The 19,117-nt window shown below is 41.3% G+C and overlaps 1 long non-coding RNA gene across 1 annotated transcript in view; it reads left to right on the forward strand.

Moving 5' to 3' along the window:
* LOC140612796 (uncharacterized) overlaps window positions 1-18,785 on the forward strand; it is a 41,548-nt gene extending 22,763 nt beyond the window's left edge. The window contains exon 3 of the long non-coding RNA XR_012013933.1: window positions 18,569-18,785. This is a non-coding gene — a long non-coding RNA (uncharacterized lncRNA). The remainder of the gene's footprint in view (window positions 1-18,568) is intronic.
* Window positions 18,786-19,117: the final 332 nt, after the last annotated feature.

Genomic DNA, 19,117 nt, shown 5'->3' on the forward strand with positions numbered 1-19,117 from the left:
ATCTCTGAGAGAGATACTGCATTTCTACTGATTAAGGCAATTAAAGGTGCAGACGCTGCTGCTCAAAAGCTGACATCTTCAGGTGTCTCATAACAAAAATTAATACCACTGCTAGCTGTGCCACCTAGTCATGCTGTAAAGTAAATTAATTACTGCAACCAAACTAATAATAACGGTGCAGGCAGAGTTGTAGCAATCTTGTGGCTTACCATTGGAGACTGAGCAGGGACTTTTGCCTCTCTGCTACCCATGAGCGCAACCCAGCAATTGCTGACTGTAACATTTCTATTGTATGGTTTATGCTAAATATGCATATCTTAATTGCATTAGTCAAAATAATTAGCTAATATATTTTTGCATAATGACGAGGTAAGCAAATATCACCATAGCTCAGTGGTTCTTGCATGAGTAAATTTGGAAAATTAATAGACTCCCAATTTCCTAATTATCTGTCTTTTATTCCATGCTCAAACAAAGAAATGCTACTGCACACTCCTGGGCATCGTGTAATTTAGTTTGCACCTTGAAAATTTAAAGCACCTGTGTTTGTTTTCTCCCCCTTTTGCAGGAAAGTGATATAAAGAAAACTACAGCTCCTTCCTTTTATCACCCTTAAATTGAAATGTAAAGGAAACAGTGGATCAATACATTTTAATTTTTATATGGCAGTGGGGCCTCGAGTTACGAGGCATTTTTAATGCATTGCAAAGTTATTATAAAGTTGAAACAATTGTCAAAATTATTTCCAAAGTGACAGTGCAGAGCAGGTGCCTGAGCTCCAGGTGCATGGTGGCATTTCTTCATACTGTCCTTCCCCTGGCTACCAACCGGGGGAGGTAGCCAACCTTCCTACCAACCTACCTACCAACCTTCTCATTTGTATCTCTGATGACTTTCCAGTTCAACTTAGCTCTTTCTCATGTATTCACACCTACATGGCAATGGTACCTTTCTTGCTACTGGACATAACAGTCTCCATGGGGGACAGTACGGTTGGAGAGGAAAGCTCACTGTTTTGATTAAAATGCTCAGTGCCTGAGGTGGGCACTTGACGGGATGAGCACTGGGTGTTATTCTATATGTTGGCAAATTGAACACCAATAAAAAATTAATTTATAAAAAAATAAATTAAAAAAAAATGCTCAGTGGACCACAGCATTAGATGGATTCCTTTGGGTTCTGTCTAATTTCTTTGGGCTTATGATTATAAACAAGAGTAGTCTGCTGAGTTACCCTACAGAGCATCCTAATTTAGCAGAACCTGGCCATTTCTGCCAAAGGGGCCAGCTCTTCCTCACTATTTATGAGAGAGTATAGCCTTAGTATGCTAATCTAATGCATAAGGAAAACAGAAATCTGTCCAAGAGGACATTTGGGCAATACGCTAATATCCTCTAAAGAGCTTAAAAGCACTCTTGCCTATGTCTTCCAGTGGGAAGTTTCAATCCACCACTTAAAAGGAAGAATGTTCGAGAGCCTGAAGCCCACCACATCTGGACAAAACCCTCACGCCAAGCTCTAAGCCACCAATCTCATGATAGGCAAGTCCTGTAGGGGAGAAAGCAGCTGGGTAAGGATCTCCTTTAAGTTTCAGATGAGTCTAGATTTCTGATGGGTTAAGGGAAAGCAATCTGCAACCTAATAAGAGAGGAGATCTTCACTGATGTCACTTTGCTGCTCAACAAGCTCTGATTGGATCAATTCCCCTGACGATGCAGAGCTTATCAGAATTCTAGCCTTGAGACCCACCTCTTGGACTGCCTGTCAGCAAACCTTGTGCAGGAATCGAGAGTAGGTAGTGGGCTGTAGGTTGTAACATCCTCAGGTATTGTACTCCCTCCCATGTTCACATGCAAATTGCCAGGAATTATAAAGGAAGTGTATGTAAAATTTGTTTTAATTTGTACATGTGAATGTAACATAACAGGCTTTAATTAAGATGAAGAAAGAGATGAAGGCATGCTAAAAGGTATTGAGGAGGCCATGAAAACATAACATCCAATTTTATAGAACAAGAGCTGGTACAAGAGGAACAAACTCAAAAGCCAAGCTCGCAGCACACATCTTGGCCACTTAGGAAAGGCTGTTCACTGTCCCCCATGCACCACATTACCATAAGGACAGTTGAACACAGAGGGCAAAAGGAGAGAGAGCTAGGATTGAAGGCCTAGGAGAAACACTAATGGGAGAAACAAGGGCCACAGATGAATATTCTGAGAAAAAAAAAAAAAAACAACCCAAGTTCTCATGCTAGAAAACGTAGTGAGAGAAAAGTAATTAGAAGTTAGACTAGAGGATGGAAGAACTTCACCAAACCTGGATGTAGCCAGTGCGCAGATGGAAACAAAATGGGAAAGAGAGGATGAGAACTTGAGGGATGAAGGGAGGCCCAATCCTCAGTCTACATGGTTCAGCTTCTCATTGCCTCTGGTCCCAGGAGGGGCCATGCTTGCATCTGAGTTATGGAGAGCGTTTGATCCAGGCTAGAAGTCAAGGATGAAAGAAATGGAACATATTTCCCAGTCTTTCCTTAACACTCCAGAGTCCCCAGGGGAGACACCTTCTTGCATTCTAATCAGGCATTTCTAGGAGCCCCTCAAGGAATAAGAAAACTTCCCTTATGTGATGGCAGGGCTCAGAGCAGGAGGTGGGGGCCTGGCAGATCAGGCTACAGAGGGAACAGGGGCCAGGTCACACTCTTTCAATATGATCTGAGGGGTTTGAACTGAATCCTGGGGATCACTGACAGCCAGTAAAGGGCTGAAAAACAGTATGAACCATAAGATCAGCAAATCTTGGCATAAGCCATCAGTTACTGGGTAGCTAGCCTTCATGTGGAGGGTACAAGGATGTGGAAAGCATATTCTTTTTCAAAGATCTAGTATCTTTGAGTTATATGAATAACTAAATTATTTTTTTAAAAATCCCCAATACTAGATTAATAATAGAGAAGACATGTCTCAGGAAAAGTAGGATATAATTAACATGCAGATCCCGGCTACTCAAAGTAAAGTCCATAGACAAACAGCATGGAACTTGTTAAAAGCAGAAACTCAGGCCCCACCTCATACTTACTTGACTCAGAATTTGAAAAATAACAAGATTTCCAGGTGATCTACCCAAAGTAGTGGCCAAAAAGACTTGCAAAAATATTAGGCACAAAGCCTTCAGTGGAGAACAAAGATTTTATGAAGGAAGAGTAACATTTTGTTCATAGGGATTGGTTTCATTGGAGTCTGGGACTTACAGCATAAAGGCATAGGACAGGTCCCCTACAAAAATATAGAGCCAATACAATATAATAACTGTTAGGTTCTCCAGGCACTCACCCTGGAAAAACAGAATCTTGGGAAAGGTGGAGGAGGACCTTGCATTTCCTGAGAAAGGGGACTTGTATTAAAATTTGGGCAGGCTTGTTTCTTGCACACTTGGGTTGGAGAAATAGTTCCTACTTGCTGCATGACTCAACTGAATGGAGTAAGCTTTTGAAAGGCAGAATGGTAGCAGATAAGGGAAATGGAGGCACCTCTTCCATGTTGCATACTCAAGTGATTTTCCAAAAATACAAGTCAACTAGAAGCTTTCTAGATTAACCAAATCTAGAATCTTAATTAAAATCAATGTCTACCAAACCATGAAACAAACCAAACGTCCTAGTAGACCTTTCCTGGCCTTATATGGACAGACTGTTGCCAACCTTTCTATTCTCCTGTATCTCAGTCCTCACCCCCCTGACCCACCTATCACAGCAAGACCACATAGAAACGTTATGTTGGGTTCTCACCCTCTGCTCACCTTTTTCTTCTTCACCCAGTGACTGATCACACAGTTCCTCCTACTTACAACAGTCCTTGTCACCTCATTTTGTATGTACTTTGGTAAATCCTACTCAGGCTTTGAACCGTAGCTCACACTTTACATCTCCTTTAGGGCAAAATTAGGCACAGTGTTCTCAATTGTCCCATGGTGCTCATACATTGCTCCATTCTATAATAGTTATTGTGTGTGCTTCATGCTAGACTCTCGGTTCCTTGGTGCAGATAACGTATCTTCTTCTTGTATTTCCACTCCTATCATTGCATGCAGACATAATAGATGCTTAATAAATACAAATTTAATGAAAACAATGAATAAGTGAACGTATGAATAAATGAATAATGAATGAATGCAGTCAGATTACAGAGGGCCTTGAGTGCCGGGCTGGGGTAATTGGAATTCATTCTGCAGCTGTTGGAAGGAAAATGTGGTGGTAGGGTGTGGGTAAGATGCACTGATTCAACTCACATGTTAAAAAGCAAAATTAGAAAAAAAAAAAAAAAGTAAAAGAAAACACATGCATAGAGAGGAAAAAAGGAAATTCAGTGAGAAAAACAGCAATGAAAATCTGCAAACTCATTTTGTAATAAAAATGTCTCATCTCCGCATCTGGAGAATCAGGCACTTACAGATGACAGGAAGGTGACATACTCTCTCTTTTGTACACCCCTTGGCAGGATCTCCAAAAATCTCAGTCACTGGCAGAAAATTCATGAAGTCAGAGCACCTTACACTCCAGATTACCCACTCTTGTGTGCCCTGATGATTTACGGGTGTGATTTCAGACTGCTGTGCGTTTCCTCGGTAATTTCCCAGATGATTCTCACTCAGGTTATCAGACACAGGGAGTGCAGGCCAAAGGAGGTGCGATGGTGGGGGTTGCTTAACAAAAGGTGCGCGCTGGCTCCTGTGCTGGCACCTGTGGGACACTTGCTCATGGGACAGGCCTTTTCTTTTGTGGTCGTGTGGCCAGGCCCTTTGAATTACTTTTGTTTCTTTTGTTCATCGATGTCACAGAGATCTGGGGGGGGGGGGCAGAAAATGTACACATTGCATAGACTTCAAGTTGCCCTGGTTCTACTTTGAGCCAGTCTTCAAAGTATTTATTACAAGACAATTATTAGAGTAAGGAATAAAGTTAGGGTCTTTCATGATCAAATCCAAACTTTGAGAAGCATGCTGTGAATTTGGCAAAGGAGTTCTACGTGGGGGAATCTTGGAGAGTTCTCACGGCAGCATTCCTCATACAGGGCCTCGGTTCCCGCTGCAGCTTAGCCTGGATGTGGGACTCTGAATTCAGGTCCCAATTTTTTTTCAGATTGTTATACTGGGCTGTTAAGCAGCTGCTGTGTTTAACCACAGATGTGGGTGCATTTTATGGATGCGATTCCTGTGTGTATGTGCGTGTGTGCCAATAAACAAATATGTATATATTTAAAACCAATATTGACACAGTGTTAAGACTGAAATCTTTGCAGTCAAATCAGGAAATTCCAAAGCTACACGTCCTCTAAGAGTATCCTTTTAGTCCCTCACACATCCTGCGTGTTGTACCCCAGCCACTTAACTCCAAAAATATGTGGGGATAGATGACCCCAGGTCTACACAGGCCAAGGTACGGTAATTTTATGAATTATCTGCTTGTGAGGTAGTTTAATTTTACATCTTAGCTTCATGAAACACATTGAACTTCGATTTAGAAAGCTAGAAATGAAGGACTCAGGAAAGATGTTTTCTTTTATAAGTCAAAAAAGAGACATGCCTAGTTTTATTCTCTGGTTAATAATCTTTATCCAAATGGAAACTAAAACAGCAGAGGGAATGTTCTTCATCTTAGGTTCAACACTCATTGTTTCAACCTTCTACACTCAAAAATAGGAAACCATTTTTCTTCAAAATTGGCTTTCATTCCCTTCCTTAATGAGGACTACAATCTTGCCAAATTTGAAGTTCACAGCTTCAGTCATTTTTGAATTGCAGAAGCACAGATAAAACATTTTGATATTTTTTTTATGATGGAAAATATGCAATTTTCCCTGTCTAGGTGTATGGTAATATTCTCAGATATATCATATCTAAGTTTAGATTCGAATGAGTTCTCTGGTGTCTAAAGTGCCGGGTAACTAACATAAAGTGGCTTTTGTTTTATTACTGTGTGTTGGCTAACCTTCCATTTGGTTCCCTTTTATGGCCATTATCTGGTTGGAGTGGCTTGTCAACAGGCATTGATGGGCCTAGAGACATGGTCTAGGAGTTGGGTAACTGACTCTCAAGTTGGTGCCCCCCTCATTCTCACTTCTTAATCTTACTGCTTGTTATGTTTCTGCCTTCTTTTTTCCTGCTTCCAAAATCTTCTGAGAGTTGCCAGATAATAAGAGACAAATTGTGCAAATTGAATGTCAGGAAGTGGTGCATTAGTAAGTGAGCTTTTTGCCATCAATGGTACAGCCGATTCCTTCTCTCTAAGCCAAATACTTCTCCAAATTGGATTAGGCTTGATGAATTTCTTTTTTTTTTTTTTTTAAGTTAAAGTATGACAGCTGCTTATTTTCATTTCTGTTCATCTGGTGAAACCAGAAGGGGCCCAAAGAAGTCATTAATGTCCACTGTGTGAGGGCTCTAGGAAATGCGTTGAGGGTAGAATGCATGAACAGTATTGTTCACCATATGTAGACTAGAAACATCCTTATGTTCAGGGTCCATGGGTAAGAGAGGGAGTGTGTTATAATTAACTGTATAGTACATATGGTGGACTAGAAAGTTTACTCCTTGGAGACTAGTTTAGTTATAAAATCAAACAAACAATGAAAACAGAGTCAATTAACAATGGCTCTATCAAATGTTGTTGTGGACTGCATATCGATTGTGTGAAAGACCTTGGGGTCAGAAAGCACAGGCATATTCTGACCCTGGGCCCCCACTCTTCTAGACAAGGTGAAACAGGTTGTATCAGATGAAGTTAACAGACCTAGTTCATAAGAGGGTGGCGCTGAGAGAGAGGGAGAGAGATGAGCTTTATCTGCCACTAATCCCCCTTACATGGCTCCGCCAAGGACTACTAGAAAGTCTGTAAGTGAGTCCTTCCCTCAGAGACCATGGTCATATGAGGGCCATTTGTCAATATTGCACTCTGTCCAACTGTGAGATCACCACAAACTGGGTTAGGACTCCGTAACCTGCTGCCCTGTGGCTCCATTTCCAGGGACTAAGTAGTTGTAAGTCTTGCTGACTGAATCTTTGATGGAAAAAGATAGGTCCGATTGGTAGCTTATGCTATGCAGGACAGTGAATATTTTAAGATTGATTAATCTGACCTTCCTCAAATCTAGACAAGCCTCTATGCTTCTAAATCATGTTCTTTTGCCAAGACAAAAGGCAGGGGGTGCCAGACCCTGCAACTTCAACAGGGAATTTGGTTTCGTAGAGCAGTAGAGCAAGATGGCCTTTGATCATGCTCTTTTGCATCTGATGCCTTCCAGACATTTCTTGAGAAAATGTTGACAACCTTGAGGACTCCATATATGTTAATAGTTGTATTTACAAAATGCAGGCTTTTCTTTTACTCTGATTGTGCTCATAGTCACATCTGATTACATCATTAGCTTGCTCAGAAGTTTTCAGTGGCTCCTGTGGCCCTTAGGATACAATCAAAACTCTTAACAAACTAATACAACCCTTCTTTCTCTAACAATTGTTTTTTAATCATATCTCTATTACACCTAACTTGAACTCAAGACACTAAGACTTACTGATGTTTTTAGTTCCTAAAGATTCTTGAAGGCCTTCCTTGACTTTTCCCATCATCCTTCACCTTCCTACTCCCATCTTTTGAATTTGGTTAGATGTCCCTGGCATGTCATTGTACAGACTTGAGTAGTTTTTTGCACTTCTATTATAAGATTTACTACATTTCTTATATTTGCTTAGTTGTCTGCCTCCCCAGCTAGACAAAAATAATCTCTATGAGATTAGAAATTGCTGTGTATACATTCTTCCCTTTTGGAGTCCTTTACCCAACACAATGTTTAGCACATAGTAGGCAATCAATGGACATTTGTTAAGTGTTTGAATCAATCATTTCTATTTTAGATACAAAGATTAAATGAGCATTTCTGTGTATTAGCCTAGTACTTTCTTCTTTTTTTAAAAATATTTTAACTCTAATAAATTTATCTCCTTGCTAATCTATCTTAACTTTGCTCCACTTTGAACTCCCTTATTCCTAAAGGTTGCAAAAAGCCTTGAGTCCAAATCATTAAAGCTATCACCTAAAAAAGGCATGAAATAAAAGTTTCTTGGTGCCCTATAGGACATTGTCTTGGGTCCCAAGTTCTAGGGCTGCTTTGCAAGTAAATCCCGGTTCTAACAAAACTATTGGAGCACTTGAGTCTTTTAAACTGGTACTAGGATGTGCCTGCTTTAACTAAAATTCTATTGTATAATGAACATGGTTAACTTCTGGTGCATAATGATATGTGCCTCTGACAGATTGGTAGGCAGGAGCACACACTCTGAGACACTCTATCTTGATCAATGTATGATGAAGTAGAGAAATTCAATAGGAAGGGCATAGAATCTTGAGGCTTATCCCAAACTAGCCCTTTCAAAAAGCATAGGCAGCTACTGTGCCTTCAGAAGGTTTTACTGTTACCCAACCATAATGCCTAAAATGCTTACCACTAGAGTCCTCTTAGATTTTCATTATTGCATTGAATAAATGCCTTTTTACAGTAGAAACAGATTAGCCCAATAAATCCATTCTTGTGAATTGGTTTAGTCTAGATCAAGTAGGCTACCTCTTAGAGGAGAGAGTATACGACTTTGAAGAAATAAAATTACAACAATAAATATCTGTCACCAAAAAGGAGAGATGGTAGGAACCCAAGAAAATGTTAAGCTTGTAAGGATATTATTTGGATGGAGGCCAGAAGCTGGGGGATGGGGTGGCAAGAGGGACAGGATCTGGGCAACCACCAGGTGCTGTGTATTTGTGTGTGTGTGTGTGTGTGTGTGTGTGTGTGTGTGTTTAAATCCTGGGGTCCCAAGAACAATAAAGAAGGTGCCTCCAAAAAGCTTTACCTCTTAGATTTTGTTCAGGTCCATCTTGTCTATGCTTCTCTAAGACAAGATGTGGGAGGGGCAAGACATAACTGTGATTCAGTTTCTCTAGCTGCCTGCTTGCTATTGAGTAAAGATCAGATGGTTATAAACTCTCAGGATAGATTGTGAGCATCATCTGGTTAACCTCGCATTCTTTGACATGTCTGCCAAAAGATCTCACACAAATATCAGAGATTTCTCTGTGTCTGTGGAGCACATGTTTACTTGTTACCACTAAATTGAAACTAGTAATGTCCTTCTGATTTCTTTGCTTGCTTTTAAAACAGAGAAAAAAACTGAATTTCTGGACCACATTTGTCAAGTTTCCCCTTCTTCCTCTCTCTGTCCCAGTAGCTTCAGTATTTTTCCTATGATAGATGTATGAAGCATGCACAATTTCCAGGTGAAGAGAATCCAGGGGAAAAATTGGACAGAAGACTGGCTAATGACCAGAGTGGATTTAACCCATATTTGAAGTCTCACTTTCAGTAACTGGCGAGGGTGATACTTCTGGAGCGTATGAACCAGCTGGTATTAGCAAAAGTGTGAAGATCTGCTGATGGAGGAGGGGGCAGGGAAGGTTTGTGGGTGTGTTTCAAAGTCTGTTGGATGCAACTGGTTTAATTTCCTTTGTTCATCTGCTTCAGTGTTTGCAGTGATTTGAGAGGGTCGTTTTCTCCCCCCTCCAACACATTTGGTGAAGTCTGCTGATACTGTGTCACTCATTAGGCTGTCAGCAGTAGTAAATGTTGTACATTCCATTTACATCAGGAAATTTTCTCTTAAAGAACAATACAAATTACAGAGTCTGGTTTCAACCAGGGTTCATGCTATGAGAAAAGGAGAAGTAGGGACAAAGAGAGTCAAGAGCAGGGGAAAAAAAAAGAAACCTGGAAAAAGAGAGACAGAGAGACCTGAGAAAGAGTCAGCGAGAGATAGAGGAAGAGAGAGAGAGAGAGAAAGAGAGAAAGGGGGCAGAGAGAGAAATAGAGATACCCAGAGAAGACAGACACACTAAGAGATAGAGAGCCAGAGCCAGACATAAAGATGGATGGAAGAGCATATTATATATATGATAGAGAGAATCAGAGAGACAAGGGGGAGTAGGGAGGGAGAGATAGGAAGGGCAAATAGAGTCAGAGGGACTGGAGAAGAAGAGAAAAAGAAGAGAAGCAAATAAGTAGGAGGAGGAGAGAAAGGAAAAGAATATTCCATGAAGATCCAGTCTTATACCCTGAACCCACCATGATGTTTTGATGTTAGGAATGACCTATATGTGCACAAGATTTTCCTACCAAACTGAATCTAGGAAGAAGTGAGGAGAAAGAGACTACAACCAACTCAAAAAGTCCTCAGTGCAATTGTATTCATCAAGGCAAGAAGGCGAGGGAGAAAAGTGATTTTAAAAAAAACAAAAACAAAAAAACACTTCACCAAACTCTCTGAAAAAGTTGATAAGCAAGTCGATCTTGTTTTATGCAACAATTTCTCTACTGAACAATTGTCAGGAGAGTGAATTTCACATTTTATATTCAGATTTCCCACAGTTGCATCAGTGGGAAAAATTTCCTCTGGAAGAAATTCAAGACCTCTTTTTAAGAACTCATCTGTGTTGTGTCTGGCTCATGTAGGCACTGTTTGGACACTGTGAGGTACCCAAGTTGTGGGTATGTTCGAGTGGAGGCAGTTTTGGTTACAGGGGAGTGAAATCCATTCAAGGGAACCAAGTAATGAGAGTCATCCTAGTTCTAATCTGCTGCTGGTATCAGATAGAGCTACCCTTGTTGAGCTCTTGCTATGGGTCAGGAACAATGGCAAGCCCTTTACATGTATTGTCTCATTAGAGCCCTCTGAAGTAGCTGTATTTGACAGATGAGGAATAGAGATGCAGAGAAGTGAAGTGATTCACCAAAATCACCCAGAGTTCTCTGGAGTCTGATGTCAAGCAGCAAGGTTGCACTTCATCTGATACTGTGCTTCATCTGATACAGATAATAATAGCTCTGAAAAGACATATATATATCTCATGGAGAACAAACTGATCATTTTCTCTCCAAGGCAGTTAGTTCTAAAGAAAGGAGTCAATATCTGTCAGCTTCTCCTTATTGTTCCCAGGGCTTAGAGTAGTGTCGTAGCTATTAGAAAGATATCATCATACATTCACTCTGATATCATATAGAAAAATCCAAGTATCTTGGAAGACTGGTCAGTCTATATGTTTTATCCAAATGGGCTTAAGGTAATGAGTTACTTCGTATCTGAGCTGGCCAATGAGGCTGGCAGGAGAGAAGCCCTTGGCTAAAATGACTGAGGAATCGGATTTCAATGTTCAAAGCTGGAACTTGACAGCATTTCCCAAAGTGTGCCCTGTTGTTCAAGAGATTTTGTCAACAAAATATTACGTAAAGAAAAGTTTCCAGGATCAGAGATGTTTGATAAGTACTGGGTCAATCACATTTTGGTAGGTCTCTTTAATGAAGAATTTCTTGTGAGGGACACCTGGGTGGCTCAGTAGTTGAGCATCTGCCTTTGGCTTAGGTCATGATCCCCTTGGGACATGATTCTGGGGTCCCAAGATCGAGTCCCATAGTGGGCTCCCTGTATGGAGCCTGCTTCTCCCTCTGCCTATATCTCTGCCTCTCTCTCTCTGTGTCTCTCATGAATAAATAAATAAAATCTTTTAAAAAATTTCTTGTTAGAGACCATGTATATCTACATTTATGTCATTCCAATAGGATTGTTCTTGCCCTTTCATACCATCTACCCAAAGCCATGCATTCTACAACTTTTCTTTTTTTTAAATTTTATTTATTTATTTATTCATGAGAGATGAGAGAGAGAGAGAGAGAGACAGGCAGAGAGAGAAGCAGGCTGCACGCAGGGAGCCTGATGTAGGACTCGATCCCATAACTCCAGGATCCCGCTCTGGGCCAAAGGCAGGTGCTCAACCGCTGAGTCACCCAGGTGTCCTGAACTTTTCTGAGAAGGTTTATTTTGTACTCATCACACACTGCCTGGTTTGTTGTTTAATATTTGATGAATCCATGTTTTACTTGCCTCCTCCCTTCCCCCCCCCCCCCCACCTAGATTTTGAGTTCTTTGCTACTGGGGACTTAAACTTGCTTGTTTAAATCTAGAACGGTGTGATGTAGGTAACAGATACTCAGTAAATATTTATTCGTTGACACATCCACATGTGAAAAAGTGATGGGTCTTAGTTTGGTTTTCCCCCAAGTAGCTCCTGAGACAACAATTCAGGTACAAGTTTTTTCTCAGGGAGGTGATCGCCGGAAGCCCAGACAGAGTGGGCGATTGAGACAGGGTGAGGAAAGGCAATAAAAGATACATTAATGATGGGATCACAGCTGTGGCCCACTGAGGCCTAAGACTACTGGGGACTCTGGCAGACTGTAGTGCACACATCAGGGTTGTATCACTGTGGTGGGATGAATCTGGATTAATTTCTACCAACTTGATTGAGGATTGGTCCTGGGGTGTTAACACCTCTGTAACTCCCGGCCTGTAAGACAGAATGGATGGAAAACCTTTTAGGCAGAGAGGCTCAGGAGGCTATCAGAATGCACCAGGCCACACTCTGGGAATGTTGGCAGAGTGTTAGTGACGACCTGTCACATTATCTAAGAACAGCATTATTTAACTGGCCTCCCCCATTCCCAGCAGTTGAATGATAAGTACTCATTCGGCCTTGTACCAATAAATGAACAGGGTTCTTTTGTTTTGTTTTGTTGTTGTTTTGTGCCCAGGCTAACAATTGACTTAGGCTTTTCTGGCTTTTAGGAACCCTTTACTGCATTTCTCCCTCCTACCTCAATGAAAAATTATCCTATCAGCAATATCACGATGTGATTTCTTTATCAAAAGATCCTTAAGAATTATTTCAGAAAGAACTGATTCTTCAGTAAGTATCTTTTTTCGTGTAGGTCATTTATATTTCATTATTGTCATGTTATGGTCTCTCTGCCTATGAAAAGGCCTGTAGTAAAACCAACTTTGCCTTAGCCCATGTTTCATTTGTTATTTTATTTACTGTTCTGAAGAAGATCATAGTTGGTTAAGGTGCTTGATAAATGAACACATGGAGATATAAGCAAACATATGCATGGGACCCTGCCCAACTCTTCAGCTGGCCCGAATGCCTCATGCTAACAGCAGGAGATGACAGTTTCCATCAGCGATGTCATAACCACCCTCAGCATAACTAGCTCCTAGGGGAAGTCTGCTTGATTTTTAATACTGGTTGTGCTTCTCCCAGTGGCCAAGCCCCAGAGCTTCATGTTTTATCACCTCCTCCCATAGTGACCAGAGCTGATTTTCATGCTGCCTTGACCGGTGCTTTGAGTAGGAATTCACCTCTCCTAGCTCTGCAAACATTTTGTGGCAGTTCTCTTATGCCTCTTGGCACTTATGAATTTGTCCTTCTTAGACTTAAAAATTCCTGGAGGCCCCAGCCTGTGTGTCACTCTTCACCTTTCCTTTTCCCAGAGCACTCGGTACCGTGCCTGCCATATATAGGCATGAACTGACCTGGAATATGGACAAAGAAAATCTTCTCTTGTCTCTTTTCTTTATTGACTACAGAATTGGAAGGCAGAGTGCCCGGATGTCTTCGTGGGCTTTCAGGAGTATCACAGCACCTCTACACCAGACACAAGTCATTTTCACTATTCAAGGGCATCAATGTTTAAAGAAGCTTTTTGCAAAAAGAAGTTTTTTAAAAAAAGTAACCAGAGAGGGGGTAGTACCGTAATTGCTACCCATTATATTAGTTTTAACAATAGGACATTGCCATTGTTAAGGTCACATGTGGTGTTTGTTATCTAATGGCTTAATACGAATTAGTAGATATAGGGGCATGATAAGAAATCGGACATGATAGTTGTGATATGGAAAGAGGAAAGCAAAGAATACTATTGAAAGGGGTTTTTAGGTAGGGGCATCAGGCAATGATGTTAATTGGAGGAAGGGGAGTAACAATGATGAGGGGTACATTACCAACTGAGTCCCCCTGAGCCCTATAAAGTTGCCCGATGCCACTTCTATCACAGCAGACCAGTGCCTCCAAAAGTTTGCTACATTATATTATGTGAGGTCGGCCCTTCTTTCTTTCTGTGTTTGTTTCTTAGTATGCATACCTCAGGAGCGTGAAGCCATGGAGAGTGGTTCTTCTCAAACAGAGACCGTATCTATAAGCCCTTACTCATCACAGATAATTTTTGGCCCAAACTAAATGCTTTTCACCCATGAATTTTTGCTAGTTGGCATCATAAGCCAAAACCAAAATCAGATTAACAATACCCGCTCCTACACTCTCTATTCACACATGGGAATACCTTGAGTCATCGCCAAGATAAAAGGTCCCAAACTCTGCGGTCAATTTTTAAAAATGAGAAGTGTAGCCAGAGCCACAGGCTCAACTGGTCCAGTGAGTCAAAATCCAACTGGCTGAGGCTTTAACTTTCTATCATATTAATGTACAATAATGCCTGGAGATCTTGCTATAACCCATACTCCGTGTGGCTCTTAGATATTCGAGGGCACGTTAAAATGAGATCCTGCTGAGCAAAAGAAGAGGTGTCAGCATTTATGTTAGGAACCAATAAAGGGTGCATCCACTTAATGAGGTGGGACGGGAAGAGGAAGATGTGGGAATTATACGTTTTAAACAGGGCAAGGAAGAAATAGCCCTTTTTTTGTATCCTAGGAAGGTGTAACCCCCCAAGATGGAATCTATAAATCAAGATATTTTAATGTTTCCTCTGGAAACTTGCTCTTTCAGAAGTCCATCAAGGAATTTTCATGAACTTGTCTATTCTCCCTCACACCTACATTGACAAGTGAAACTTTCCTATTCTATCATAAGCAAGACACAGAAAATGGAGGTGTTAAGGGCCATCTGGTAATTCAGTAACACATATATTGATGTATGTGTGTTACACTTAAAGGCACAGTATAGTAGATCAGCAAAAGACGACGACTTCTAGATTCAGCTCTGACACTAACGAGGCGATGAGAACCTGGATAAATTCCTTAACTTTTGGAGTTTGGATTTCTCACCTGTAAAATAACTGCATTGGACTTGACGATCTCTATTGGAAGGGCTATCCAGTTGCGCTGTTCCGTGACTCTGGATTAAGTTACTGGTGCTGGACATAGATTTCTTTTCATCTTCAGAAAGTATCATTGTTTAATCTATCTATGGTCACCTTGTGAATAAAGGCAAACATTTACAAGGAAACTATTAACCGAGAAATAATCAAATATTTATTCTCTTTGGCTTCCTGTGTTCCTTATTTTCCCCTCCACTGCTATTCAAAACACGTGGAAGTGAATCAGTTAGGATGTAGGAGTCCTCATACCTTAAAGCCACCTGTATTTTATTTTATGAGAAGAAGGAAGGGACGATAAGGGGAAAATACATAGACATGGCATAAAAGAACAAAAAGACCAGATTGTTGTGCTGCGGGAAGGGAGCCATGGTTCTTGGAGCTTCAATAAAGACTTTCGGAGGAAAATGTCCCTAAAGGAAGCTTCTTCCCCTTAGAATACCTAGATTAGTGTTAATTTTTTCCCGTTGTCTTCGTATTCCTTCTCTACATTATATCAGAATTGATTCAGATAAAGGACTGCACCCAGGGTACAAAATAAACATCTCCAGGAGAGGTGGGGAGGACGGGCAGAGGCAGGAAGGAGATGAAGGAAAATCAATTGCTCGGTGCTGACAACTTCTTCTTGTAATAACAGAACTCTGTCACATTGCATTAGCGGCACTTTGCAATTGTATGTGTTTTTGCTAACAGGCTGTAAAAGTGTAATCATATGAGCACTGAATACATTGTATTAGTGGGAATGATTCAAGGGGATGTGCGCTTTATTACACCAGTATGGTGCATAATGTGTTGCTTACTGAAGTGAGACTTATCATTTTAGTAAAAGAATATTTATTATTTATATGTTTGTTTGTTGTGGCATTGGTGCCTTCCAGGGAAAGCTGCACATTTCTGTTGGGGGAAGATTTTCTCCCACTCATCTTCCTCTCCCCACTTTGTATATCCGAGCAGCGTGACCCTGAAATTGGGATGAAAAAAATCACTTGGAGTACCAAATTCCCCACCACTGGAGAAAGCAATGGCTCTGCTTGGGTTTCCAAACAGCATTTGTAAAGCTAATGGGATTGTTGCTGTGAAGCATCTATTGCAAGGAAAGTTGAAGGAACAAAAGGGGAGGAATTGCACATGTGTGTGAGAGCGACTGTGGGTTGGAGAGATACACCCCAAAGGATGTGCTGAGAAAGGCGCAGCTAGAATTAGAGACAGTGTGGAAAGGGGCATGCAAGATCCTTGAGGATGGATTTCTTGGCTTTAGGAAAGTTTGTAGGAATTTAACTATTTCTACCCAGTGCTGGAATGCATTTGGGACCTTACTAGATAGAGCCTTTTTTGACTATTTAGTTCTGAGCTCTTGGAACACTGATTGTCCTATGGCTCATTGGACATTGACTATACAATGTGTGTGTGTGTGTGTGTGTGTGTGCACACGCTCAGGCATGCCTCCTCAGTGACATTGTTGGTCCTGAGCACAGACAGAGATTGTGCCTTAGACAGCCCCTCCCCTGCTAACACAGCACAGTTGTCCTGGGGTGCTCAACGAGCAGCTCTTCCTTGGCTGACCTCATCCCAAAGTGACATCTGGATCTGTGTCTCTGTTTGCTATGGCTGCCGTAACAAAGTACCACAAATTTGGTGATTTAAACAACAGAAATCTATTGTCTCCTGGTTCTGGAGGCTAGCAATCTGTTCATTGGCCATGCTGGTTCCTTCTGAGGACTGCCCCATGCCCTTTCCCTAGCTTCTGTGGTTTGTTGGCGATCTTTGGTGCTCTTAAGTTTTTAGGAGTATCACCCTATTCTCTACATTCATCTTCACGTGACATCCTCCCTTTGTATGTGTCTGCAAATTTCCCCTTTTTATAACAACACCAGTCATGCTGGGTTAGGAGCCCACCCTGCTCAGGTACGACTTCACAGCAAATACCAGCTAACTACATTTTCAAATAAGGCACATTCTAAGGTACTGGAGGTTAGGACTCAGACATATGGATATTGAGGAGGACACAGCTGAACTCATAACAGACCCCGCCCCTGAGAATTGTCTATACTGCACAATTTGGGATTGGTATGAATTCCCTCTAAAGCTGACGATGTCCATCAACTGAAAACTGCCTCTGCAGTTAGGAGTACCAGGCAACACTACCACTCATCATATGGCGAGTGTGGTTCCACGTGCTTTAAATGCATTAATTTATTTAATAATAACAACATCATTATGAGGTAGGTGCTATTACTATCCTCATTTTACAGATGAGGAAATTGAGGCACAGAGGGATTAAGCAAATGGTCCCAAACGACACAACAGTTTCAGGTTTCAAACCTACACAGCTTGGCTCATAAATAGCTGCACTTAACCATGGATTTTTATAGCGTCTCTTAATGAGACAGAGCTTGGATGGCTTCTTATGTAACTGTTTCCTCTCCTTATATAATATTTATATTTATTTTTTTCTGACTAGGGCTTTTTAATACAACAAAACAATGTAATAAAGGACTTTTAGACTTTAAGTCAAATGATGCAAATGAGATGCATATTTTCTTTCTCTAGCCTTGAAATGGATCTCTCACTGAAGACTCCCTAGGAAGCTGCTCTGGGACTTGGGCATGGTTCAGTGGCAGGGGAAGTGAAGTTGGGTGTGGCTAGGGTAGGATGGTGTTGGCTAGAACTCCAAATTACAGTTCCTCATAGTAATGTGCTGATTTTGAGCTATATTTGGGCTTGCATCCATTGAAATGAGTCTGGTCTGGTGGACAAAGAATGTCAGCAGGTAACTGCAGGCTGGGGAGGCATTTGGAGGCAGGGTAATAAGTGGATCTTGGTTCCTGTGGTTAATGAATTAAGGCAGGAGTCCTTCTAGTGGTAGACGCTATGGACTTAGGGGTCTAGCTCCTAGGGGCAGAGGCCTGGCGAGGATGGCCAAGGGGAATTAACATGTATCGAGCACCTATTGGACCTTCAACAAAAAAAAAAACAGTGAGAATTTATTATTATTTCCATTTCGAAGCTCAGGCTTAGTTGTCACCCAACCTTCCTTTGTACTCACAGCTAGCAAAGGAAGGACCTGGAATTTAAACCCAACTCTGTCCAATCCAAAAGCGTGGACTCGTCCACTGCATTACTTTATCCAACAGGTTTACACAGGGGGAAGTAAGTGGAGCTGAGGATGTAGGATGCAGGTCCTCAGCGTCTATCAATGAGTGGGGATGGGGGGAAGAAAGGAGCTGATACCATTCGTGCAGATGGAACTTTCATGTGCACACTTGCTAATGCATTGACCACTTAGGTGTGTTGGCCAGCTAACTGAAATGATGGACATAAGTGGGGTCTAAGTGAGGATCAAGTCAGAATTGTCCTAAAAGGAGGGTGCCTTTCTAAACTTGAAGTCTATTTAAAAGCTTCCACATTGACCTCTATTTTTATTTAATAGTTTTATTTCTGGTTGATACTAATAAACTCATCCTGGAAATAAATAGCAGATCAAGTCCACAAAAAGTCACCCTGGTTTTCTCCTTATGTGTTTCCAGCACATGCTTCATTTCCGCAGGAATCCAGATGTGGGACTCTTATGGTCTGATTGCCGAGCAGGGGGATCAGGAGCATGGATCGTGTGTCCTGCAGAAAGACAATGCCGGCATTCAAAAATGTTCACCACGGAAATATTTTTGATGATGTTGACCGTGAGCACTTCATCGGGCTCCTCTGCTGACTTTTCAGTGCATTAATCCCGAGTTCTTCAGGCCCCATGGGGTGTTATCGTTTGCTTTTTTAAAAAATTAAAAATGGATTATACCTTGCCTTGATTTATGCTTTTTGTGTGGCTTCATATTCAATTATACTGAACTCCATTTGTGTGGCAGCACCATGTGCGGTATAAAGTCACTCTTGGTTCAGTGATGCTTCTACCACCATTCTTGCTAATCAAGCAGTAGGTACGTATTGTATACCTACCTATTCTGTGATAGGTTCTGTGGGTGAAGCAGAAGCACAGTAACCAAGGTCCTAACCTCACGTCTTATATTCTTACCAGGAGTAAAAAGTCATTGATATATGTGAAAGTGGAATACCAGTGGGAG

The sequence above is a fragment of the Canis lupus genome, chromosome 1, assembly GCF_048164855.1.
Source record: "Canis lupus baileyi chromosome 1, mCanLup2.hap1, whole genome shotgun sequence".
Taxonomy (NCBI): Eukaryota; Metazoa; Chordata; class Mammalia; order Carnivora; family Canidae; genus Canis; species Canis lupus.